This window comes from Dermochelys coriacea, chromosome 10 (genome assembly GCF_009764565.3).
Source record: "Dermochelys coriacea isolate rDerCor1 chromosome 10, rDerCor1.pri.v4, whole genome shotgun sequence".
Lineage (NCBI taxonomy): Eukaryota > Metazoa > Chordata > Testudines > Dermochelyidae > Dermochelys > Dermochelys coriacea.
This window is the reverse complement of record NC_050077.1, coordinates 71386705-71399892: the sequence shown is the minus strand read 5'-3', so window position 1 is coordinate 71399892 and position 13188 is coordinate 71386705. Positions and strand designations below refer to the sequence as shown.

At 48.0% G+C, this 13188-nt stretch overlaps 1 long non-coding RNA gene across 1 annotated transcript; it reads left to right on the top strand.

Annotated features, from left to right (window-relative positions):
* Positions 1-6700: 6700 nt before the first annotated feature.
* On the top strand, positions 6701-12881 carry LOC122456053. Its single transcript, XR_006274676.1, has 5 exons — positions 6701-6746; positions 8305-8467; positions 8641-8747; positions 11167-11242; positions 11809-12881. It is a non-coding gene; the product is annotated as an uncharacterized LOC122456053 (long non-coding RNA).
* The last annotated feature ends 307 nt before the right edge of the window (positions 12882-13188 follow it).

Sequence of the window (13188 nt, the reverse complement as noted above, 5' to 3'; positions counted from 1 at the left end):
CTGTCTCCATAGGACAGATCAGGACAATGAAACTGTCCCCCATCCAGCCAACCGGCTGTCTGTGAAGTCTGAAGAGACCACTCACAATGACCCGACATGCCAAGAAGCCAACACACCTGTCACACTTCTCCATTGTTCCCCAGTCTCCATTCCTTTCCCTCCCTGCCTCTTCATTCTGCACCCGGCCCGCTCCTTCCTCCAGCCTCTGGGCTATGTCTGCCTATCGGAAATGCCAAGAAGCCATTACCATAGTCAGAGGAGGTTTAAGTCCCTGCTTAAAGAAGGAGTTGACCTTGTGCTCTAAATAGATCAGACAAAGTGTGGGAGGGGAAACAGAGGCGCAGAGCGAGAGGTCACATAGAACGTCAGAGGCCAAGCAAGGAACAGAACCCTGGTCTCCTGACTCACAGTTCCTTATACACTAGGCCACACTACCTCTCTGAAGCAAAAGATACTGAACTATAGCTGTAGACAGGACCCAGTCAAGTTGCATGCAGCAAACAAGCTTCTCCCATGGCTTCTGAAATGGTGCTGAATGTGGTTTGGCCCTGTCTACTCTTTCAGGCAAACCATCTTCAGCAGCAGTTCAATTCCCCCCCCTTCCCCCCGCTGATGCCTGGAACAAGGTTATACTGCCGGCCTTGGAGCAAGTGCTTTCTCTCTCTCCTCATGTCAACTCAGGGGCTGCTGGATACAAATGCATTTCTTAGACCTGCCCCAAAATAGGGGTGGTAGGAGTTACAGGGTCTCAGTATTTGGGGGCTCCCCCCTCTTCCCCCATGCAGCCCAGGAGACGGTGCCCACAAGAGCCCACTTCACCTCACAGCTCAGCCATCTGCTACTGCAAATTGTGCCCCAAATGGCCAGGCTCAGAGGAATCATCCCAGTACCTGTATCCACAGTGGGAGCTCCTCACACCGGCCATGCTAGAGTAAGAGTTTTATAAGCACAGTTATATCTGAACGCTCGTGCATGGGGACAGGGAACTGGCTGTTGGTGAAGTGAGACGGAGCCTTTCATCACCAGTTCTAGACTGTACCATTGTTATGTCTGCAAGTTCAGATTAAGGAAAAAGGAAATAAGCACAAGTGTAAAGTCTCCATGAGAGAAAGAGAGCACAGTGTGTGTCACTGGGGCTGTGCCTGCTACCCTGACACAACGCACACCCCCCTACCCCTACAGATGACAGGCAGGGAGATACTTTACAGTGAAAGGTGCAGTGCACAGAAAACAGACTCGCAGCAACTCTCTTCTGTTGGCATAGCTGCATATACCACAACCATGCAACAGCGGCATGGGGAACGGTGTGAAATGAGCTGGTGGGCTCAGCCCATCTCACTCCCACAGAAGAGTCCCAACTAGCACTAGTTCAGCGGAGAAGCTGAGGACTGGCTGAGCCCTGTGGACTGAACTCCCTGCTCTCCATTAAAGAAGGTCTTTGCTGGGGGATATGGGAGGAGGGCAGTGTGGTGGAAGCTTGCTCTTCTGCTGTTTGTGCTGCGCTTGTTCTGTAGATGAATTCACACACAAACCTTTAAAGGTTTATAAATCCCAGACCGTGGACATCACAGTGTTATAAAGCAGATAAGCTTCTTGGCTGCTGGAGACATGCTGGTCTTCAAATTCTAAGCGAGGTTTCTGCCGTTGGCTGCTGCTGGCTCTTTAAAAGGAACCTTTGCCCACCAAGCACTCCTACCACACACTTCATTCATGAATTAAGACCCTGACAGCCCATATCTGTATGATCAATATGTTTGTTTATCGGCAGCAGCTGCTGTGTTTTAGCAAAGCGAGTGGGCTCCAGCGAGAGAATTGTGCTCTAACCACAGCACAGGGCTCAGGACAGGGAGAAGAGCCTCCTGCCGGCAAATGAGAGCTGAGATGGATAAGATTTCACACTAATGACCCTTTAATTGAAATCACTGGTTGGGCCGGATTGCTCTTCTCAGGGAAATCTGCTCTGATGGCTCCTGGCTTGGCCACTCCTGAGAGGAGTCCATTAACTCAGTGGTTGTGTACATAGAGCAAATAAAGGCAAGCAACAATAACAGAAGGATGAGGCTGTCTGGGTCAATCAGTCCTGGGCACAGCTGACATGTATGTTAGGGGAAGTGCAAGTCAGCAGCTGGTGTAAATGGACAGAGAGCTCACTGAACCTCACGCCTCTGCTTTGCCATGCTAGGGCTCTCCTATCCCACCTGGGCATGGCCCTCAGCAATTCTCATTCCACTTTGCTGGCTGTGTGAGTCTAGTGGTTACAGCAAGCGAGTCAGGACTCCTGGGTCCCAGTCCCACTCACTGTGTGACTTTGGGCACATTTCACCTTCCAGTACCTCAGTTTCACTGTATGTAAAATGAGATACTCACCCTGAGGGGACACTTACATACTATGGAGACAGGTGCATTAGAAATGCAATAGATACATAGATCATATGGAGGAGAAGGGGAAAGTTCATAGATTTTAAGGCCAGCGGTGACCATTGTGATCATCTACTCTAACCTCTAGCATAGCACAGATCAAAGAGAAAGTGAGTTTCCTAGTTGAGGACCCTTCTCATTTAAGCTTGAGCCCTTCCACTGCTCACAGCTGCAGCAGAATCACAGGGGAAGGAGACAGTAGTGTTAGTTCTGCCCTTTGGCTGAGTGCACAAGACCTTCCAGTGCAACTACATGCATGTGCAAATATACAGTTTGATTCCCACAAATCCTCATGCCTGTGTCCCTGAAATGTGCTTAAGGAGAACATTTGTGCCTATAAAACGCCATCTCTCAAATGTTCATTGTAAGAATGTGATGTAGATACAAAGGGGGCACAGGCTGGGCCGTGGGTACTTGAGCACAGCCCAAGTGAATGTATTAAAAAATCCAAACGAATATCACAGGCAATAGTTTGCATTATTTGACCAGCTCTGCTTTGGAGCAGGTGTATGCCACTCACAGCTGCACTTATTAGAGAGCAGCAGACATGTCCTCTAATCAGCATGACTTGGGCATCCTCTGGTATTGTGTCTATCCCCCTGGCTCCAGGTGCACGTGCTATTCCCTATGCTCGAAAGCCAGGCAAACAGGCGAACCAGCAATTGGATATGGTCATCCCCACTCTCTCCCCAGCTCCTCTCAATTAGTCTGAGTGAGGACACACCGAGTCTGACTAGAGGGACTGCTTGTCTATCTGCAGCTTATTGCAATGAACTGGTTAGAGAGAGTGTGTATATGCATGTTCGCCCCCATCTGTGTGTCAATAGCCCTGTACTACTAAGAGAGATTCTCTGTACACCTGTGTTTTTAGAGCAGGTGAGTGTGAGCTCCATCCTCATAGACACCATGATGTTCTCAGTGCCCAGCAGCATAGTGAGAAGTGCAAAGTCCTTGGTGGCCCAATTTGTGATGACTATTTTATCCCATGGCCTCATTTCCAGCCAATCAGGAGCCTCCATTTCCCAAGAGGCCCGTTGTCTATGAAGATTTCTTGTGGGCCTAAGAACTGCTAATGAAAACCAGGCTTGTTAGATTGAGGCAGCTCCTCTGGACCTGTTCTGTGAGTGGAAATGTTGATGTGTGTCTCTTGCAATGCGAATAAAAGTCTGTGTGCAAGAACGGAGGGTTATGAACCTGCTTTGAATGTATTTATTATTCACATTAATTACTACGTCTGCTCAAGAGGACAGCTGTTCAAGGAGGCTGTTGTACCAATTTATCAGAAGAAGATTCCAACAGAAGTCACGGGGAGTTTTCCTCTGAACTTGGGAGAATGGAAGATGGAGATTTTGTAATTAGAAGACTTAATGGGAACCTAGCAAATTAAAAATAGTCCCCCTCCCCCCATCCAATGTATTAAACTCTGATCTCAATTAGAGAGATCAGGGACTAGCCATTGAATGGGAATTACTGAGATGAAAACTGATTGCAAGACAAAGAATAAAGGCAGCATCATCAGAGATGGATCATGGGCTGGGGCAGGGGAAGGAAAACAGTAATAACACATCACAGAGGCTGTACCCAGCTGCTGGCGTGAGATGCAGAGTGGAGATCCAGTGGCCTGATGCAACCACATCCAATGAGGGAAACCACTTAGGAGCACTGTGGGGAAAGACAGCCCCATCTAACTAGTACCTGAAACAGTTTCTGCCTATAGTCAGCTTGTGTTAGGAGGGGACCAGCAGTAACCTTAGCTCTGCCAGTGGGTTCCAGGCCCTGAATCCACTTTGCTTGTTCACTCACTGGATTTCCATTTTAGGGGCTGGTTTTTAGTGGGGTCTAATGGGAGCACACCCCTGCACCTACACGTTGTGTGCACTAGCACCCAGCTGCGCAGGCAATAGAGTCTATAACTGATAGGCACGTGGGACAGAATTTGCTCATGCAAAACATAGGCTCCGCTAATAGGAGGGCACAAGGAGTGCAGACATGTACTCCCCATGTACACAAGGGGAGCATTCCTGCTGAACAAATGCTCTTCAAGTATTAACTCAGTTCCTTTAGTTACTTCATCCTCCCACCTTTCCCCACTTTATTTGTTTGTCTGTTTTGCCCTATCGCATGCTGCCTGTCATTCAGCCGCTGAGTTCTCTGGGGCAGGGGCTCTCTCTCTCTCTCTGTTATATGACTGTGATGTACCTAGCACAAGGGGGCCTGTTCCTTTAGCACCAGACAGCAGATGGGGACTGGATGGCATTGGGATATGGAGCCTTGCCCCTCTCAGATCTTCCTGAGTCTAATCACCTCAGTCTGGCAGAGCATGAGAGCCACTGGTATCTGGCGGCTGCGTGTGCTGTATGTGCAATGAGCTGGGCAGTCCTCACTCCAGTTCATTTCCTGAAATCCAGCCCCATTCTACAGTGGGGCCTGGCTGCATTGCAAATCCCTGCTATCTCAGGGCAGTACGGGTGCAGGCAGAGAGATTTAGCATAGGAACTGGAGGCTGGCAAAAACAAAGGGTGGGTTTCCTTTTGCAAAATGAGTCATTTGAGTGTGAGGATTGCACAGCCCAGACTCAAACCAGGGCCGGCAGGTTTGCATCTTTATCCCATTTTATTCAGTCCCACCACAAAATGTGAAATGTTTGGCTAAATACTCTTTAACTGGAGCTTCATCTTCTACCATCTCCGGTCACCTCTGGCTAGCAGCCCTTCTCTCCTCTCCAGCGGAGAATCTGTGCCATATTCCAGGGCAGGCAGGGACCTGAGACTGAAATTACAGACTTGCTTACAAATTGCGGCATGTTCTCTCTCTGTAGGTATGTCATTGCCGGCAATTAGCGCAAAGATCCTTTCCCACTCTTGTTAAGTTCCTGTGCTTCCGTTAAATACTCCCAGATCCCATTTAAATTATTTCAAATGCAATTCATTCTGGCTCGTTAAATAATTCCACAGCAGTGTCTGTCTTCTCCTCTCAGTTTTCCAACAGCCGCTTTCTCCCAGAAAGAATGTGGTGACTGAGGAAAAAGGGAAAGGGGGGAGGAGGGGAGCAACACAAAAACATGAGAGGAAAGCAGAGAAATTTGGTTTTCATTCCTGTGGTTTGGTCTCCCTCTGTCCTTTGTTTCACCTCTTCTTTCTCTCTCTTTTTGGCAGTGACTTCACCTGCCAGCCACGGATTTAGAGATTTTTCACCAATTATCTCTGCCCAACAAGAAAACTAGGATTTAATATTCTGCCTATGCTGTTCTGCCCACACGTGGCCAAACCTACAGAGACAAGGTCAGTTGCATCTTGACTGCTTGCCATTTCACCAGCCCTCTGGGAGTCCACTGCACATGCTGCATTTTGCTCTTGGCCAGGGCTGCAGAAGAGGCTGGGCTAAGTTGAATGGTTGGTAAAGGAGAAAGTGGAGAACCGCATTTTGTTCAGGGTGAGGACTTCAGCATGACGGATCGCCTTATGGAAACCTCCCATTCCCGTCAAACAAGGAGAAGGGGCTGGTGTCATGTGTCCAGCCAGCTCTCCGTAGATCACCAGCAAGTGCTCCCCAGACCACAGTCCAGGGATCTCTGCAGCCAGGAATGGGGCCCTAAGTCTGTTGAGAGTATTAGAACTCACAACTGCAGTTTCAATGGCTTCACTTCCCATCCCAGAAATCGTGTCAAATGGTGCAGTGCTCTATGTAAATGGCTGCCACCTTCTCACCCAGAGATGGCCGCATTTAGTGGTTGATGAAGTGGTCCCTATGTTTAAGATCTTTCAGGATGCCAGGTGCTAAAGCCAACTACATCATTATCATTAGGGTGGGGGGTCTTGTGGATTCTTACAAGAGGACATAGTCTACCTATCAGTAATGAGCAGAGGACAGTGAAATGTTTGCAATGAAATTCAAAGGTAATCAAAATCTGACCTTGCAGGGTGAGTTTGAAATTGGTGACATATCTGTGAAAGGGCTATTACATTTTTGTATGAAAATAGGAAACCCTTCAGAGGAAATGAGTTAACTTTTCAAGTAAAATAGTTTCCACAGTGAAATTGTGAAATGTTGCAATTATGTAACTGAATAATCACTTTCAGGCAGTGTTACAAAAATATGAAAGATTTTGATGGTGCAAATATGGGTGAAATGAGAACAGACATGTACACTACAATTTTTGTATGGTTTTGCAGAAACCTACTCGTGAGGTTACTTCTACTGGGTATAATACAGATAAGCCTTAAAGCCTGTGTATCACTAACACATCATTATTTGTTTGTGTGTTTGTTTGTTTGTATTGTAATGGTGCCTAGGAACCGCAGCTCTGGAGCAAGGCCCCAATATGCTAGGTACTGTGCAAACACAGAGCAAAAAGACAGCTACTGTGGCAAAGACCTGACAATCTTTCTTACAAAGCCTTTCAACCCGGGGATTAGAGGATTAAATAATTTGTTGTAAATTATATTCACAGCAAACTTCATCCAATAACTATTTGCAAATATTAGAGTTTAATTATGTGACCAGCTCAGGTGAGGATGTGAGAGATATACAGGCAATGCTAATGCAGCCCTCTTTGGGGTGAAATAGTGCAGCAACTCAGAACAGTTTAGGACAGGAAGTGAAGAAGAACACTGTATCCAAATGTAACTGCCCAAAGCATCTAGGGTTGCCCAGGACACTGGGGCTAAGACCAGGAGTCCTGATGACAGTGCCAGGGGAATCTTTAATTACCAGTGGTGGCCGGATCACTGGGTTTGCATCTCATCTGAAAGACACAAACACTGACGTGACTTCCCCGGAATGTGTTATTTAATTTAAAAAACTACAGTTCTCGGTTCCTTGTCAGCTTTCTCAGCAGAAGCCATGACAGCCTGATCTCCTGACATGACATGTAATAACTCATTTGCCATGATCTGTCCCAAAATGAAGCCATAGGGATTGAAGAGACAACCACCACCTTAAACTCACTGCTCTCAACCCCTGATCTCAGCACACACCCATTCCCGAACAAGGATTGCTGTGCCCTTAGCCTGGATGGGCAGGGATGGTGTCCCTAGCCTCTATTTGCCAGAAGCTGGGAATGGGTGATGGGATGGATCACTTTGTGATTACCTGTTCTGTTCATTGCCTCTGGGGCACCTGGCATTGGCCACTGTCAGAAGACAAGACACTGGGCTAGATGGACCTTTGGTCTGACCCAGTATGGCTGTTCTTATATTCATATATTGCCCTAGGTATTCATGATGACCTCCTTAGAGGTAGTACACTGGAAATCAGATTGGCAGTATGTCTTAAGGTTCTATGTCCAACTGCAGATGCAAACTTGGAGGTGAAAGTTCATAGATATGGACCCATGATTCATTTTTGTGGGTGCAAAATGAGGGCAGAAATGTCCAGGGTATGATATGCACCCACACCCAGGGAGGCTGGGCCCTGACCTGATGAGAAATACCCTAAAGTGTGCAAAGAACAACTTTCCCTCAAGTGGTGCAAAAATAATACCTTCCCAGGCAACGGAGACTGGGGATACCATGAGGGCCAAATTCCCCAAGAGCCTTTACACCTTGGCTGCCCCTCAGCTAATTTCTCTTTCTGTCTGTCAATACAGATTCCCAGGGCTCTGACTGCTGTGGCCAACATTTAGACTGTGCCCTTCTCAGGACGCCAGTTGGAGCAATCTCTGTCTCGTACCCGCTGGTCGGTGGATATTTGTAAAACCACCATAGCCCTGATATAATGAGATGACTTCAGCAAACCCTCCATGGCCCACAAGATGTGCTTGCAATCCTCAGTGCCTCTGGGCTCCTTTGCTGCTCATTGTCCAGGGCACTGAGCTGGGACGCATGGTTATTTCTCTCAGGTTGGCATATCTCAGTGTTCACATGTTGTATATTTGTTTGTCCCAAGCTGGAAGTGGTGAGGCTTTTGTAACAGAGACTGAGCCCATCCTTTCAGAAGCATATACCAAATCTGCCCAGGAGCCACCTAACAGACTGTGCTGTCTAATGGCTAGAGCAGAGAACAAGGAGCCAGGACCCTTGGCATTGACTCACTTCGTGACCTTGAGTATGTATGTCTCTTCTCTTGTCTTCAGTTTATCCACCTGTAAAGTGGGTTAAAAGAACAAGGTGCCCCACAGAGATGTGGTGAGACTTAGTTAATGTTCATAACCTGCTTTGAGATTCTTAGACACAAGGGCCTACAGAAAAGCAAAATATTAATTTAATATTCCACTGCCTGAAGGTGGTACTTCCTGAAACAACTGTAACTCTGATTGGCTGCTCTTGTATGACATCAGAGCCTACAAAAGCACATACCTCAAAAGACGTCACTGCAGGGCCATTCAACAGGTTTGTGGGATTTCATAGGGGTGGGGTGTAAGCCTAGATTAGATAGATAGATAGATAGATAGATAGATAGATAGATAGATCCAGCTGGTGATCTATTGCCACCAACAAATCTCAGGAGGTCTGTTTAAAGTAACTGCATGTGTCAGACCCTGGCAGCTATTTGGATGCCCTGGCCTCTCCCTTCCCCAAGCGCCATCCAGTCTCACTCTCCTTCAGCTTTTCCAACACTCTCATCACCTTCGTACATAAGTACTACTGACTCCACTTCCGGACTCAGTATGATGCCCTATGGCAGTCAATAACACCAGACAGCAAAAGAAATAACAGATGGAGGGTGCAGGGGGAGAGAGAGGGAAAGGCAGAGAGGGAGGGGAGCAGGAAGGGTGGGAGAAATGGAGGCAGCATGAGAAAGAGGAGAGGTGAGGGTGATGGAGAGAGAGGGGCATGGACAGGAGAGCAAGGCAGGGCGTATGGTAGAGTGGGGGGCAGTGAGACTCCTAGAGATAAGAGATTGAAAGGACCCTCACCCAGGCTGGCCAGTGGGTGAGATATACAAGGAACATGGGGCAGGCCACCACTTCTCCTGGCAACATTCATCTGAAAGCCAGAATAAGACCCTAACCATGCTGGTGGCCTCACTGCTGGGCTATAAATGGGACAATCTGAAAGCCTTTCTGCACCCAGCCTGGCGCTGTCCCTGTACCCTCCCCTCTGTGTGTTGTTTGACCATCTCAGCAGCTGCAGCTGGCACTGGACTGCAAGTTCAGGAAAAGAAACATCTTTTTGATGGGGATGTGCTATAACTCAGTTATTGTACCCCAGGCTGGTGGGTAGTCCAGGAAACATGCCTGCCATCAGCACTGCAGGGACTCCAAGGCCCCTTGTGGCACAAGAGACAAAAAGGGTGGGCACAGGGGAGCAAGTCAGCCTTCAGCACCAGGCTTTCTCAGCATGATGAAGTCTAAGGCTCTCCCTATGCAAAGGCCCAGTGCCCTCCTACTTACTCAGTCCCATCACATGAGAGAAGATGGGGTCACACCACAAAGTTAATGGCCTGTAAATTGAACCCCACTAACAGGGAGTGGGGGTGGGGGTGAATCTGCCTGCAGCAACTGTGGCCTCCTGCAGGAAGTCAGGGAGTCAGATGCTTCCCAGTGTTTTGCAAATGCAAATGTAAAGAATCCCTATTACACTACAGCTGGATGCTGGAAAATATTATGATCAATAACAACTTTTGCAGTGTTGTGGCTGAGATAGGGGTGATCCAGTCTCATGTATCAGGGGAATGGTCTACAAGGGACAGGAAGTGACTCCCCATGTGGCAGCTCTTTTGGGAGACAAATGACTGTCCCAGATCTGATGGAGACAAATCACAAAAGCCAGTTCAGTGCTGCTGCACATTCACTCCTGCTAAGTCTTGTATTCAAGTCGGTGGCACCTTGTGAGACAGGGGTCCGTGATTGCCAATAGACACCATGATGGAATCCCAGTGTTTAGTCAGCCAGAACCATCCCTGCCACTTCCCAGTCTGACCCTCAATGTGAAGGGTGTAGGATATTGGCAGAGGTCAAGCATTGCTGGCGTTTGCTTGCCACCACTTGTCGGTAACTTTGCCCAGGAAAGGGAAACCAGCTGTAGGGAGGTAACTGGAGAGAGCATTAAGGTCAAGTGATGTTTCCCAAAAGCCAAACAGAATACGGCACTGCCTGTGGTGTGGCTAGATGAGACATTGAGCTTGGTTAGGAATGGATGCAGAGGATCTTCTCTGGCTACCATCAGCCATGGGGAGCGGGGATTTATTTCCCTTGTAGTGACCGTCATGCCTTCCAGGGACTCTGAGTGACTGCACCAAACTCCAGGTAGAAAGCTGGAATGGTCACTGCTTTTACAGGGATCCTTGGGTCCAGGGAGACCATCTCAGATGTGTTTGATCTTTTCAGCCAAGTAGGACGAGGGCTCCTCCCAGACAGGCACTTGGGGCCGAGGCTGGGCAAAGGTCCTTCAGATTGATTGGCTCCTTTATTCAGAACAGTTCAACCAGACATGCAGATATGGAGATGGGGAAGAGGAGGGTTCTTCTGGCCTCCTTCACTGGCGGGGCACACGGTTGCCAAGAATCCTGCACAGTTGTTGATTAAATACAGAGCAGGATTTGTGCTGCCAGCATTCGAGCATTCTGCCTTCACGTTTCATCTGCCAGGGCTTGTGAGGGTAGCAGGGTGATCCTGCCAGGATGTTGCAGGGGGTGGGAACTTTGGGGGGGGAGGCAGATGTTTAATGGCTGAGGACAGAAGATGCCAAGAATGCTCCACCAAACTATTGGTGCTGTGACCCTGCAGCAGAAAAGAGCATTCTGGGAGCTTATTGCATGCAGATGCCTCCAGGGATGACCATCATGCTTGGCTCCCCTCTTTGGCAGGAGGATGGGAATGCCATCATCTCTACTTCCTTCCAACACCATTATGGTATCTGCCTCCCAGCAGGCCCCTGGTGAGGTAGGTGTTGTACATATTGTTACACCTATTTACAGACAGGGGAACAGAGACAAACAGAGAGAGGCTGTGATTTGCCCAACATCATCCAGTGAACAGAGATGGGAGCTGACTAGAGTCCTGACTCCCATTCCCCTTCTCTGTCACTAGGCAAGGCCACTTCGCAAGTTCTTATGGCTGTCAGCAAATAACTGCAACATGTCAAATGGCATTAGCGTGGGAATAGGGTAGAGCATGACAGGTTGTATCTCTGCAGTTACGGGACAACCTGACATGCTATCAAGCAATATGACACAACAGAGGTAACTTAGTGAACTGACGTCTTGGCACCGTTGCTTGGAAACAAAAATGGGTGCCCACTCTTAAATAGGAATGGAGTTTAGGGTATCTCCTGGAAGCAACACACAGACTAGAACATCCTCCTGCTTCCCATTAACCATTCAAATCTGAAGAGTTGGTAAGGCCCTCCTGAAAATATAAATTCTAGATTAAAAATATACATGCAGGAAAGGGAAGGAAAAGCTCTTTGCCTGAAAAATGTGTGTTCTCATCTGTTAAACAATATCCAGGTGCTGCCTCAGTTACTCATACTCCAAGATTTATGCCACAAAGACTTTCAAAGGCAGATTGTCTAGAGAAGAACAGATGGAGGGAACAGCCCTCCTGCCCAGGGTTTGCACCAGAACTACAGACAGGGAGCTTGTTATCTGACTTTGGGATTTATAAGAGCAAATCTGTGCTACGCTCTGCGGGGGAAGGGCTGGGCCACTGGCTGGCTCAGGTGGTGGGTGTATTTCACGCCAATGTCCCTGGCGCTGTTCCAGACTGTGGACAAAAGTCATTCCCTTGGAGCTGTTCAGTGGTCCATGTGTGAAATGAACTGATGGCTGCAATCTGGTTCCTAGTGGCCAGGTCCACAACAGAGGGGTCACTATCTCCATGGGCACGAATTGTCCCCCTTGTTGGAGGCCTGAGAAGAGAGACCAAAGATTGACTGGGCCACGGAGACCAAATTCCCCTCTTGGCCCCAGAGGCAAGGCACATTGTTGTAGTGATGGGGAGCTGCTTGTGCTGCCAGGCTGTACCTACTCTGTGATAAACAGATCAGCTGAGTCTCCAGGGCTGTCAATCTGGCACCCTTAACCTTTCACCAGCACAAAATTCTCTGTAAAATGGAAAAAGTGATTTCTTGAAAGCAAACTAATCCCCAGTCATATCAACGAGTCACTTAGCTCCCAATCTCTCACTCTCTGCGTTCTGCATCTCAGGGAACATTCAAAGGAAAACAATGTGACTGTTAATTACAAACTGTTTTGAATGCATGGAAAAACCATTTCAAAGATGAAGCCAGACGAAGATAGGGAGCCTGAGAATACTGCATGTGCCTAAACGCTTTAAAGGGTGGAAAGTTCTATTGTAATTAAGGCTGATGCAATCACTGTAACAGATGCAAGGTAGAAATGTTCCCTTGTTTGGCTTTCCCCCTCTCTCTGCTGTGCACATTGGGTTTTGCTTTGGACTAGATGCAAAATGCCGGAATATCAAGGGGATGTTTTTCACTTGAAGAATTTTAATGAATAAATGCTGTTCCGATCCGTTACTTGTCTGCACTCTGATTGCAACGGCATTCTAGGGAGCATGGCTTTGTTTGCAACATCTCTTGAATGTGGGCACATTGTAATTATCGGCTTGCGCTATCCTGCACCTGGACAGTGTCCGAGACGAGGAAAGATTCAGGATGGTCACTAGAGCTTGATGCAAAGGCCAGCACCCTCCCCAAGCTCTTCTTATCTCATTCATAGCTCAGTCCAGAGCATGAACACCTGTCACAACAGTCTGATGATGCAGTGGATGGAAGAGAAACACAATGCACAGAATGGATATACAAAGCGTATGTACAATACATGGAGCGGGTACACCAAATGCTGCCAATGGGTACCGTACAAACC